We start from the raw sequence: 10,129 nt of genomic DNA on the forward strand, positions 1-10,129 counted from the left end.
ATATACCACAGGAGGTGGTGATGGCCACTAACCCTGGATAGCTTTAAAAGGGGCTTGAGGACAGGTTATGGAGGAGAAGTCGATTTATGGCTGCAAGTCATGATCCTATTTTTTAGTCACAAGTTGCCGATGCCTTAGCAGACCAGGTGATCGGGAGCAACAGCCGCAGAAGGCCATTGCTTTCACATCCTGCATGTGAGCTCCCAAAGGCACCTGGTGGGCCACTGCGAGTTTCAGAGAGCTGGACTAGATGGACTCTGGTCTGATCCAGCTGGCTTGTTCTTATGTTCTTAACATGGTGTAGTTCCACCAGCACCAGGGCCCAGTCAGGCAGTGCAGGCTGAATAAAGTCGCCTATCCAGCCTGGCCCCGGAAAGCTCACACCCACACTGATGCAGTTGTTTATGACAGTGGCCCTGAGCAACAGCAGCGGCTTCTGGGCCAGGTGTGGCTAAATACCATTCTGTGCTGGTGGGGTGGGCACCCATCTGGCACTGGGTTGTACCAGTTCCAAGGGCAATCCCCCCCCCCCCAGATTAGACTGCTTGGCAAAGAAGTATTATTAGCAGCACCCGTTTTACCTCTTTTGTTTTCAATTTTGGCAGTCTCATTTAATGTTTGTAAAAACTACATAATACATGAACAATAATTATTACATATATTCATTTCTTAATATTTACATAAAATATTCGTAACAAAAGGTTCATGGAATAATAAAAGCGTGTGTGTAATATCTGGTCATGTGTCGCGGCTCTCAAACTTCTTAAGTTTATTCAATGTGGCTCTTACATTAAGCAAGTTTGGCCACCCCTGCTGTAGATGGCACTGTTGCTGAAGGCAGAGAGAAACAGAAATGAATTGCCAGGCTTAGAACAAAATGTGCTAAGGGGTGTCAAACTCGTGGCCCTCCAGATGTTCATGAACTACAATTCCCATCAGTCCCTCCCAACATGAGCATTGACTATACTGGCAAGGGCTGATGGGAATTGTAGTTCATGAACATCTGGAGGGCAAGGCATAAGAGTTATACAGCCATGTCTTCCCAGCAAAGCTGCTGCTCTAAGCAGAAATCTCTGTCTCAGAAATAAAGTATCTGCTGAGCCATAGCTGTACTGTGTGTCAACTGCAGTCTTGGGTTAATTTCCCACTTGTGCTATCTTGCAGCCGGAAATCTCTGCATTAGTTGTTTATACAAGGAACAACTTTTCTCTCAGCTTTATACACTGTACATAATACCATTTTGTCGCAAAACTGCTTCCCTCACTATTTAAAGACACAAAGAGGTAATAGCAGTACATAGATGGGACAGGAAAAATTATTGGCTTTACTTTGGTGACTCTAATTGTCTGACCACTGACCTCTGCACAAGCATACCAGTGAGTGACATTTGATCTAATAAAAAAGAAACAAGAAAAATGTTTGTAGGCTGCAGCAACACCAGCCTACATAAAATGTGCTCTGTTTCTATCGATATAACCTCTGTTACCCTGGCCTAGGAAGATCCTAAATACTTTCTAATTCTCCTCCAAGAGTCTGCTTCTCAACAAATTGCCTTATCCAGGAAAGCCTGAAGTTGTCCAGCCACCACCCACTGTATTACCTTGTTCAGGAAAGGAGCATTTGAGACTGGTCAATAGTTACAGAGATGATTCCCTGGGTCCAAAGCAGGTGTCTTTAGTAATGGATGCACAGCAGCCTGTTTCAGGACTGTTGAGGAAGCACTAACTACTTCTCACATCTAGTCAACCCCACCCCCCAGCAGATTAATTAGCCAGGAAGAGCAGGATTATACAAGCTAGTGGTAGGCTTCAAATCTCCAAGGATCCTGTGCGCATCCTCAGATTGAATTAATTGAAAAGTATTCCAAACAACTGGACAGGATGGCACACTGACCATAATGTTGTAACCCACCCTGCGATGTATTTGAAGGATGGGATAGAAATCAACTAAACAAATAAATGAAATAAATGTAGAGGCCAAGATGGGACATACATCCACAAAGTACTGAGCAAAATAGTCACCACAGGCCACTGAGCAATCCACTTCCACTTACAGGCCAGATACCAACAGGCCCTTGACCACACTACACACATGCAACAGTGGCACAAAACTGTTGTTCCTTTGGTGCCATCACTGTCCTGAAGTACAGCTTTTTGTCCTTGTTTTATTGGGTTTTTCCTGAGTCTTCCTCCACTGTTGCTCTAGCGATTTCTCTGGTGTTTTCATTGCCTGCAGACTCTCATTAAACCATGGGGCTACTTGAGCTCTGACACTCGAAAGCAGGTGCCTGGGAGAGATTGTATCAACTGCCTGGGTCATTTCTTCATTCCAGAGTTCAACCAAGATCACCAGTTAGTTATATCAACCAGGAAATTTTCTAGCGTCATCAGGAAGCCATTCAAATCCCTCTGGTTCTGGGGTGGATCATTTTAGTACATCTTCCATTCCAACAAAATCTTGTAAGTCTAAACATAAACAAATATAGTGATCTGTCCATGAAAAGGAACTACTGTCAATTCCTCCTCCCTCAGATCACATTCCTCCTGTCCAGAGCAAAGTATCAGATCACAAGTGTGACCTGCAAAATGTGTGGGACCAATTATTACCTAAAACAGGTCTATGGTTGTCATGGAATCCATGAAATCCTGAGCTTCTCCTGAAAAGACACATTTGGTATGAATTCTGAGGTCAGGACAAACAACGTAGGGCAGGGGCCCCTAACAGGGCACCTTAGGGCACCATGATGCCTACCAACACCTTTCCTGGAGTCTGCCAATGTTATTAAAAAGTGGTTGTGTAGTAGCAAGTCTGTAAGGAGCTACGAGTGCTGTTAGATCTCAAGGATGGAGAACATAAAACATGCAGATAAAAGGGTCCCAAGTGGGCTCTTCCTCCAAGGGTGAGATAAGGAAATTAGGTATAGCAAATGTTTTTCTTGTTTTATGAACTTTTTCTGGAAAACTTTCACTTTCTTCTAGACGGAATGTTGACTGAGGTCTCATTTGTATGGAAGAAGAAGAGAGAGAGAGAGAAAGAGGGAAGGAAAGAAGGAAGGAAGGAGGGGAGAAAGAAGAGAGAGAAAGAAGAAGGAAAGAGAAAGAAGAAAGAAGAAGAAGAAGAGAAGGAAAGAAGAAGAAGAAGGTTTATGGCCCCCCTTTCTCTCCTGTAGGAGACTCAAAGAGGCTTACAATCTCCTTGCCCTTCCCCCCTCACAATAAACACCCTGTGAGGTGGGTGGGCCTGAGAGAACTCCGAAAAGCTGTGACTAGCCCAAGGTCACCCAGCTGGCGTGTGTGGGAGTGCACAGGCTAATCTGAATTCCCCAGATAAGCCTCCACAACTCAAGCGGCAGAGCTGGGAATCAAATCCAGTTCCTCCAGATCAGAGTGCACCTGCTCTTAATGCATCGTTTTACACCATCCCTTTATGTATGAAAACAGGTGAATCTCCTTTAAGGTGACATCATGCATTCCATCACTATGGGGAAGCAGTAAAAAGGCTAAGCAATAGGGCACTGTGCTAAGGAACAGAGTCATTATAGATGACAGTGACACCACCTCCCCACCTGATAAACTTATGTTGATATGTCACCGAGTACCCCAGGGGACACAGCTGGGAGAGGATAATCTTTCCCCCTCCTGTAGCCAATGACACTCAGTTCTATTTTGCGCTTCTATCAGATCCCAGATACTACAGAAACCATGAACAGGTGTCTGGCGGCAGTTTGGGGATGGATGAGGGCTAATAAAGTTAAAATTAATCCCAGCAAAATGGAGGTGCCATGGTGGGAAGGCGTTTGACCCAGGAATTCAGATACTACCTGTTTTGGATGGGATTGTGCTCCCACAAAAGGAGCAGGTTCATAGTTTGGGGGTGCTCCTGGACCAGGTCTCCTCTTAGATAAACAGGTATCAGCAAGGGCCAGGAACAACTTCCACCAACTTCCAACATTTTGGAACTTCCTCCCCAGAGATGTTTGTCTGTCTCTCTCTGTTGTTGTCTTTTGCCAGTGGGTGAAGACTTTTTTTCTTTTATTTGGTGTACCCCCAATCATTGTTACTGGTTTACCTCCCTGCTTGTGTTGCTATATGTGGTTTTTATGTCTATATGCTTTTGTTGGGGTTTTTTTGCATTGTTATATGTAGTTTATTTTAAATGCTGTTTTAACATTTTAATTGTTGAAATGTTTTACTTTAATGATACTGTTCATTTAGCTTACAGGCTTGAACAGTTGAAATGTTTTAATGCTTTTAAATTCCTCATCTTAGGGGCTCTATTTAGGTGGAAAGGTGCAGAATTTAACTCCAGATGTTTTCATGTCTAGTGCAGACTGCTTGAGTTCAATCACTGCCTCCATTTCATAATGGTATTTTGTGGAAAAATCCTTAAATCAGTATAAGCAAATCTTACTTCCAGAGCTGCCCATAAAACACAGATCTATTTAGCATCCTGGGAAATACCCTATTGATGCACTACATCGTATTTCTTTGGGCAATCTTAGAATTGACTGGCTTTGTTTGAATGCTGACAAACAGGCAGTTTCTTGTCCACCTGGTCAGGACATACTCTTGTTTGCAATATATACCACTGCAGTAAAATCTGGTTTCTAAGATGCTGTGCCTCAAAGATTGGACAGCGGATCTCTTATGCCACCTAGGGGAAGAAAAAGCCCATGATCTTTGGGCAGTGAGGAAATGGAAATAACTATGTGCTTTAAAAATGATCTTTTGGGCATTATAATGTTAGTTAAAAGAAAATCAGTCTGGAAAATTTTCTAAATGATAAGACATTTGATATAATTATATGCATTTGATGGATTTTTGCTTGCTGTCCAGTTACAGCTGACTTATTGTGACCCCTTAGGACTTTCAAGGCAAGAGACATTCAGAGGTGGTTTGCTAATGCCTGATTCCACATCAAGATCTTGGTGTCCCTTAAACCTTGCCCATCCAAACACTAATCAGGGCCAACACTGCTTAGTTTCTGAGATCTAATGAGATCCAGCTACCTGGGGCTATCAATCCTAATTTAACCCTCATAGTAGCATCCCTAATAACCCCCACTAGTCTGATCTGATCAGAGCTTGGAAGTTAAGCAGGCTGAGTATTTGGATGGAAGACCATCAAGGAAGATTGGGGATGCTACACAAAGGAAGGCAATAGCAAACCACCTCTGCTCATCTGCTGCTTTGAAAACTCTATGAAGTCGAACTTCATGACATAGCCATTAATCAGTTGCAACTCAATGGCACACATTACCTTTAACTCTCATTATACAACTGTATACTTCATACATGGCAGCATGGGGTTGATCTTGTCCCCTATGTTCTTTAACATTTATTTGCACCCTCTTGCCCAGTTAGTCAGAAGTTTTGGGCTGGGTTGTAACAAATATGCAGATGATACCCAGCTCTACCTGTTAGTGGATGACTACTTGGGATCACAATCCACAGACTTGGCTGAGTATCTAGAGGCTGTGGTGAGATGGTTGAGACTTGAGACAGAGTTGGCTGAAATGTAATCCATCAAAGACCGAGGTCTTGTCACTGAGTTGGACCAGACTAGGACAAGAACTATGACTCCCAGCTCTTAATAGCATGCAATTAACTACTTCTGCTTCCATCAGGGCTTTGAGTGCTGTTCTAGATGCTTCACTAATTATGAAGAAGTAGGTTTTGATTGTAGCTAAGATGGCATTCTACCATCTTCATAGTTCCCTACTTGTCTCATTCTAACCTGAGCACAGTGATCCATGCAACAATCACCTTCAGACTTGATTACTGTAATTTACTATTTGTAGGGCTGCTCTTGAGAGCTCCAGAAGTTTCAGTTAGTTCAGAATGTAGGTATGTTACCCACTGCCCAGGTAACAAGAAAGTGATTTCAGAGTGATTTCAGCAAAAGGCAGTGAACAAGGAGACCGCAGGAGCCGGGGTTTCTTCGAAAACAGTGGATTCTTTATTGTGTCTCAAAAGCTCTCCAGAGAAGGACCACACACATGGCTGCACATGTGCACGTCAGCCCTTTCTATACAGATACAACAAAGGCTAGGTAAAGGGGACAGGTCCCTGTACCTTTAGTACAAAGGAAAAACATTTACAATATAAAGAAAACAGCCCAGTTTGAATTTTATGAATGAAGTTGGGAAGTCTCGCTGCCGAGCGTCTTCTCACAAGACTTTCGGGTTGGGAAGGGAACACAGTTAATTCACAAAATTCATAGTAGTTGCTATCACACCCAAGGATCAGCCCTAACCCTCCTCCTGGGGGCTGTTATCCAGTGTCCGAACAAAGCCAGTTGGTGGGATCTGGGGCGAGGCATGAAGATATCTTCTCCAACGGTTGGACTTCCTTTGTGAAGGCAGTTTTTACACGTCCAAAGGCTTGGCTTCCTGCTGCTCATTCCTTTGGAATGAGGGAGACGTCCTTGCTTTCTCCATTTCTTCACTTAATATTACCTAACATCTAGAAATCTACTGAAAACCCTAAATGACTTATAAAATAAAGGGAATATAATAAAACAACATGCTTCTTTGGTTCCTTTCTTGTTTTCTCCTTCTATGACAACAATACCATACACAGGGTGACATTAGTGGCCTATCAAAGAATCTACGCCGTATCCAAAGAGTTGCTTTTAAGCCATAGCCAAGGGTTTCAATATGGCCTTGTTAACAGAATAGTATTATTATAACATCAAGGAATCTATTATATTGGGAAGGATAGGGCAAAGGATCTATCTAGGTTACATCCAAGGACTCATATCAAAAGTTAATACAATCTTATTCTAGAGGGAGGCTTACAAAGGGCTTTCAAGGAAGAAAAAGGGGAAACAATAAACCGTACACACATTCTTTATTAAGTACACACACACACATAGATTCAGGGCACAGCAAAGTATATTTTCATAACCGGATTTCTGGGAATCCACAGGTAACAGGTACATGAGTCTTAACTAGGTCTTCTTGAAAAGGTTCGATTCAGCCTATACTATGCACTGGTACAGATTGGCTTCTAGATTAGGCTTAAGGAGCTGGTTTTATCCTTTAAAACCTTGAATAGTCTGGGACCCTCATACCTATGGACCGCCTCTCCTGCTGTGTTGTGTGTCCTCCCCCACCCCCCCACCCCCCGCCAAGGATGGCGTTCTCTAGCTCTCAAAGTCTATTGCAGGGCCCTAGTTGAAAAGCAGTTAACTTGTCCTCAACCAGGGCCAGGGCCTTCCTGGGCATGGCCCCAGCCTGGTGAAACTATCTGTCTGTGAAGACTGGGGCCCTGAAAGACTTTTCTCAGTTCCACAAAACCTGTAAGATGGAGATGTTTTGCCAGACATATAGTTGAGGACTTTGTAGACACTCTGCACTGTACACTGAACAGAATCCTTTTTTATTTCCCTATAACTCTCCTATTTGTTAGTGGATGGTTATGGGACTATTAAAGAAGGGTGAGTTAACAGTGGAATTCGAGTGTGTCATCTACTGTTGATTGTTGACTGGTTTTAAGTTATACTGGGATTTTGCTATTCATTTCATTAAAAATTGTTGTTAGCTGCCTGAAGCCCACTTGAGTGGGGTGGGGGAGTGGGATATAAGTAAAAAAATATGAATGAATAAAATAAAAACCTCACTCCAAATCTCTAAGAAGACTGGGGATGGAGCATGGCTCAGGGGCAGAACATCTGTTTGGCATGCAGAAGGTCCCAGGTTCAACTCCCAGCATCTTCACTTAAAAGGATCAGATAATAAGTGATGTGAAAGGCCTCTACCTGAGTCCCTGGACAGCCACTATTGATCTGAATAGCCAGTGCTGACTGACAGACCATGGGTCTGATTCAGTATAAGGCAGCTTCATAGGTACTTTCCTTCTGCTTCCCCTATGTCATGACTTGCTACCCCACTCTGTTTTCTTAAACAAACCATCCCTAAAGCGATTTCAGTTGCCTGGAAACTTATGCACTGTCCTTCAACACCTATCAGCTGTAGCACTGCTGGCAGACAGATGGCAAATGAGCCTCTCAAGAGTTTTGGTCCCTTCTGTCTTCTAGAGCTGAATGGCTTTGGCTGTATATCATATACAAAATATGGACATAAATGAAGGAAAGGTTTGTGCGGAGTAATTTCCACTCTTTGTACAATGCAGTTGCTGTCATACTGGTGAAAAAGAATTCATGAGTTTGGCAGCTGATACTGGTGCATGATTTTTTTTAAAAATCAGAGTTACCTTCTGCACTGCCAATCTCATCTGCCCACCTGTGCAAATCATTCGGACTTACTCATACAGATACGTGGAGGACAGAAATGTCTAATTTTTCCATTATAAACCCATCTGATCTACCTACTGGCTTTCTAATTTTGGGACCACTGGACACCTGGGGATTCTGTAAATTCTCCAGGTCCAGACGTCGTTCAGCTAAATGCCCCACACGGTGAAAATCCACTGACAAAAAAAGGACCAAATTGATACCTGTGATACCTGTGGGAAAGTATCTAAATTAATCCCGTGTGTGTGTGTGGGGATAAACTCAAAAGCAGTTACGTACATATCTCCCTTTAAATTTCTACTCTGTCCCTAAAGATTTGGGATCTGCACCACAAAATATGCCTTGCTCCATCCCCAAACCCTTGCAATTTGCAACCGACTTCAAAGTACCCAAAAATAAATTCTGCCATCATACATCCCTTCCGCTAACACCCTACTCTGGGAATGTTTAACAGATTTTAGATATCAGCAGTGTATGATCTGGAGTGACTTGATACAATCATTTCCTAGTGATACAATCATTTCCTAGACATGATATGAGGATAGTAAAGGCTTATACTGGAATGCACAAACTAATCTCTTGTTTTCTGCTACATTTCTACTAATAAAGCAATGCAATTTCCAGAAGCACATTGCTTGAAAGTGATTTACTAAAAGAATGTTTTCAGCTGGATTAATTGCATGATATGTGATTTCTGATAGAACCTGGGTGCAAAACCTGATAGAAGGTTTGCTCACATAACCTTTCTTTGGCAGAGTTGAATGATACACACAGCAGAGTTGTTAAGAAAGTTACTTCTTTTTATACAGAGTTTTAAAAAGGCAAAGCAGGCTACAAAACATATATACAAAAGAAAGCAGTAAAAAACTTGAGTGCATAAGCACTGGCATAAAACATACACAGCAATATTAAGAAGAAGAATCATACACAATAATGTGCATGAATAGAGAGAGAGGTAGCAATAGCAGCAGTAGGAGTAGAAAGAATGTAGAAGCCAAGCCCCAATTAAGCAGCTGGTAAAGGTCACTTCAATTAGGCAGCAGCTCAGCATTATCCCAAGGATGCAAGTGGTATTGCTCCTACAAAACTCAAACATACATGGATGTGAAATACTCTAACAATTTCATAAGTAGCATGCAATGAGTATATGATTGTAGTGACCCAGGACTTACCCAATAAAATATTCAGTCTGTATCTTTAATCAGTTAGCGAACCAGACATTGTAGAGACTATGAACTAACAGTGTATGTAAATTTGTTAATGGAAGAACATAGGACAAGTGATAGAAAGCGGATTCATTTACTTCAGTTTCCATATTTCCACTTTGAATAATATTTATCCAGCAGGCCTTAAAGAACTTCATTTGGGACAAAATCACCATTTCCTAACTGTTATGCACATTATCAAAAGCCAGTATGGTGTAGTGGCATTGAGCAGGAGACTCTAATTTGGAGAACTACGTTCAATTCCCCGCTCCTCATATGAAGACTGCCAGGTCACCTTGGGTCAATCACAGTTCTCTCAGAACTCTCTCGGTCCAAACACAGCCAGGCGATGGCAAACCACTTCCAAACATCTCTCGTCTTGAAAATCCTACAGGGTCGGCATAAGTCAGTGGCAATTTGACAGCACTTTCCACCACCACCACCACCGTGCACAATATCTAGAACTTAGTACCCAAGATTCCTTGTTTTCCTCTTTCCTTCCTTTTGTATCATATGTATTACATTGCAGGAAACTCTTTGTAAGCCACTTTGAATGTTGAAGCGAGAAGCTGAGAAAACGAATAGGGAGAACTTTTTTTTCCGCTGCCATAACACTAGAATTCGGGGTGCGGGGTGAGCGGATATCCAATTATATTGATGGGCAATACA

Source organism: Sphaerodactylus townsendi, linkage group LG03, assembly GCF_021028975.2.
Source record: "Sphaerodactylus townsendi isolate TG3544 linkage group LG03, MPM_Stown_v2.3, whole genome shotgun sequence".
NCBI lineage: Eukaryota > Metazoa > Chordata > Lepidosauria > Squamata > Sphaerodactylidae > Sphaerodactylus > Sphaerodactylus townsendi.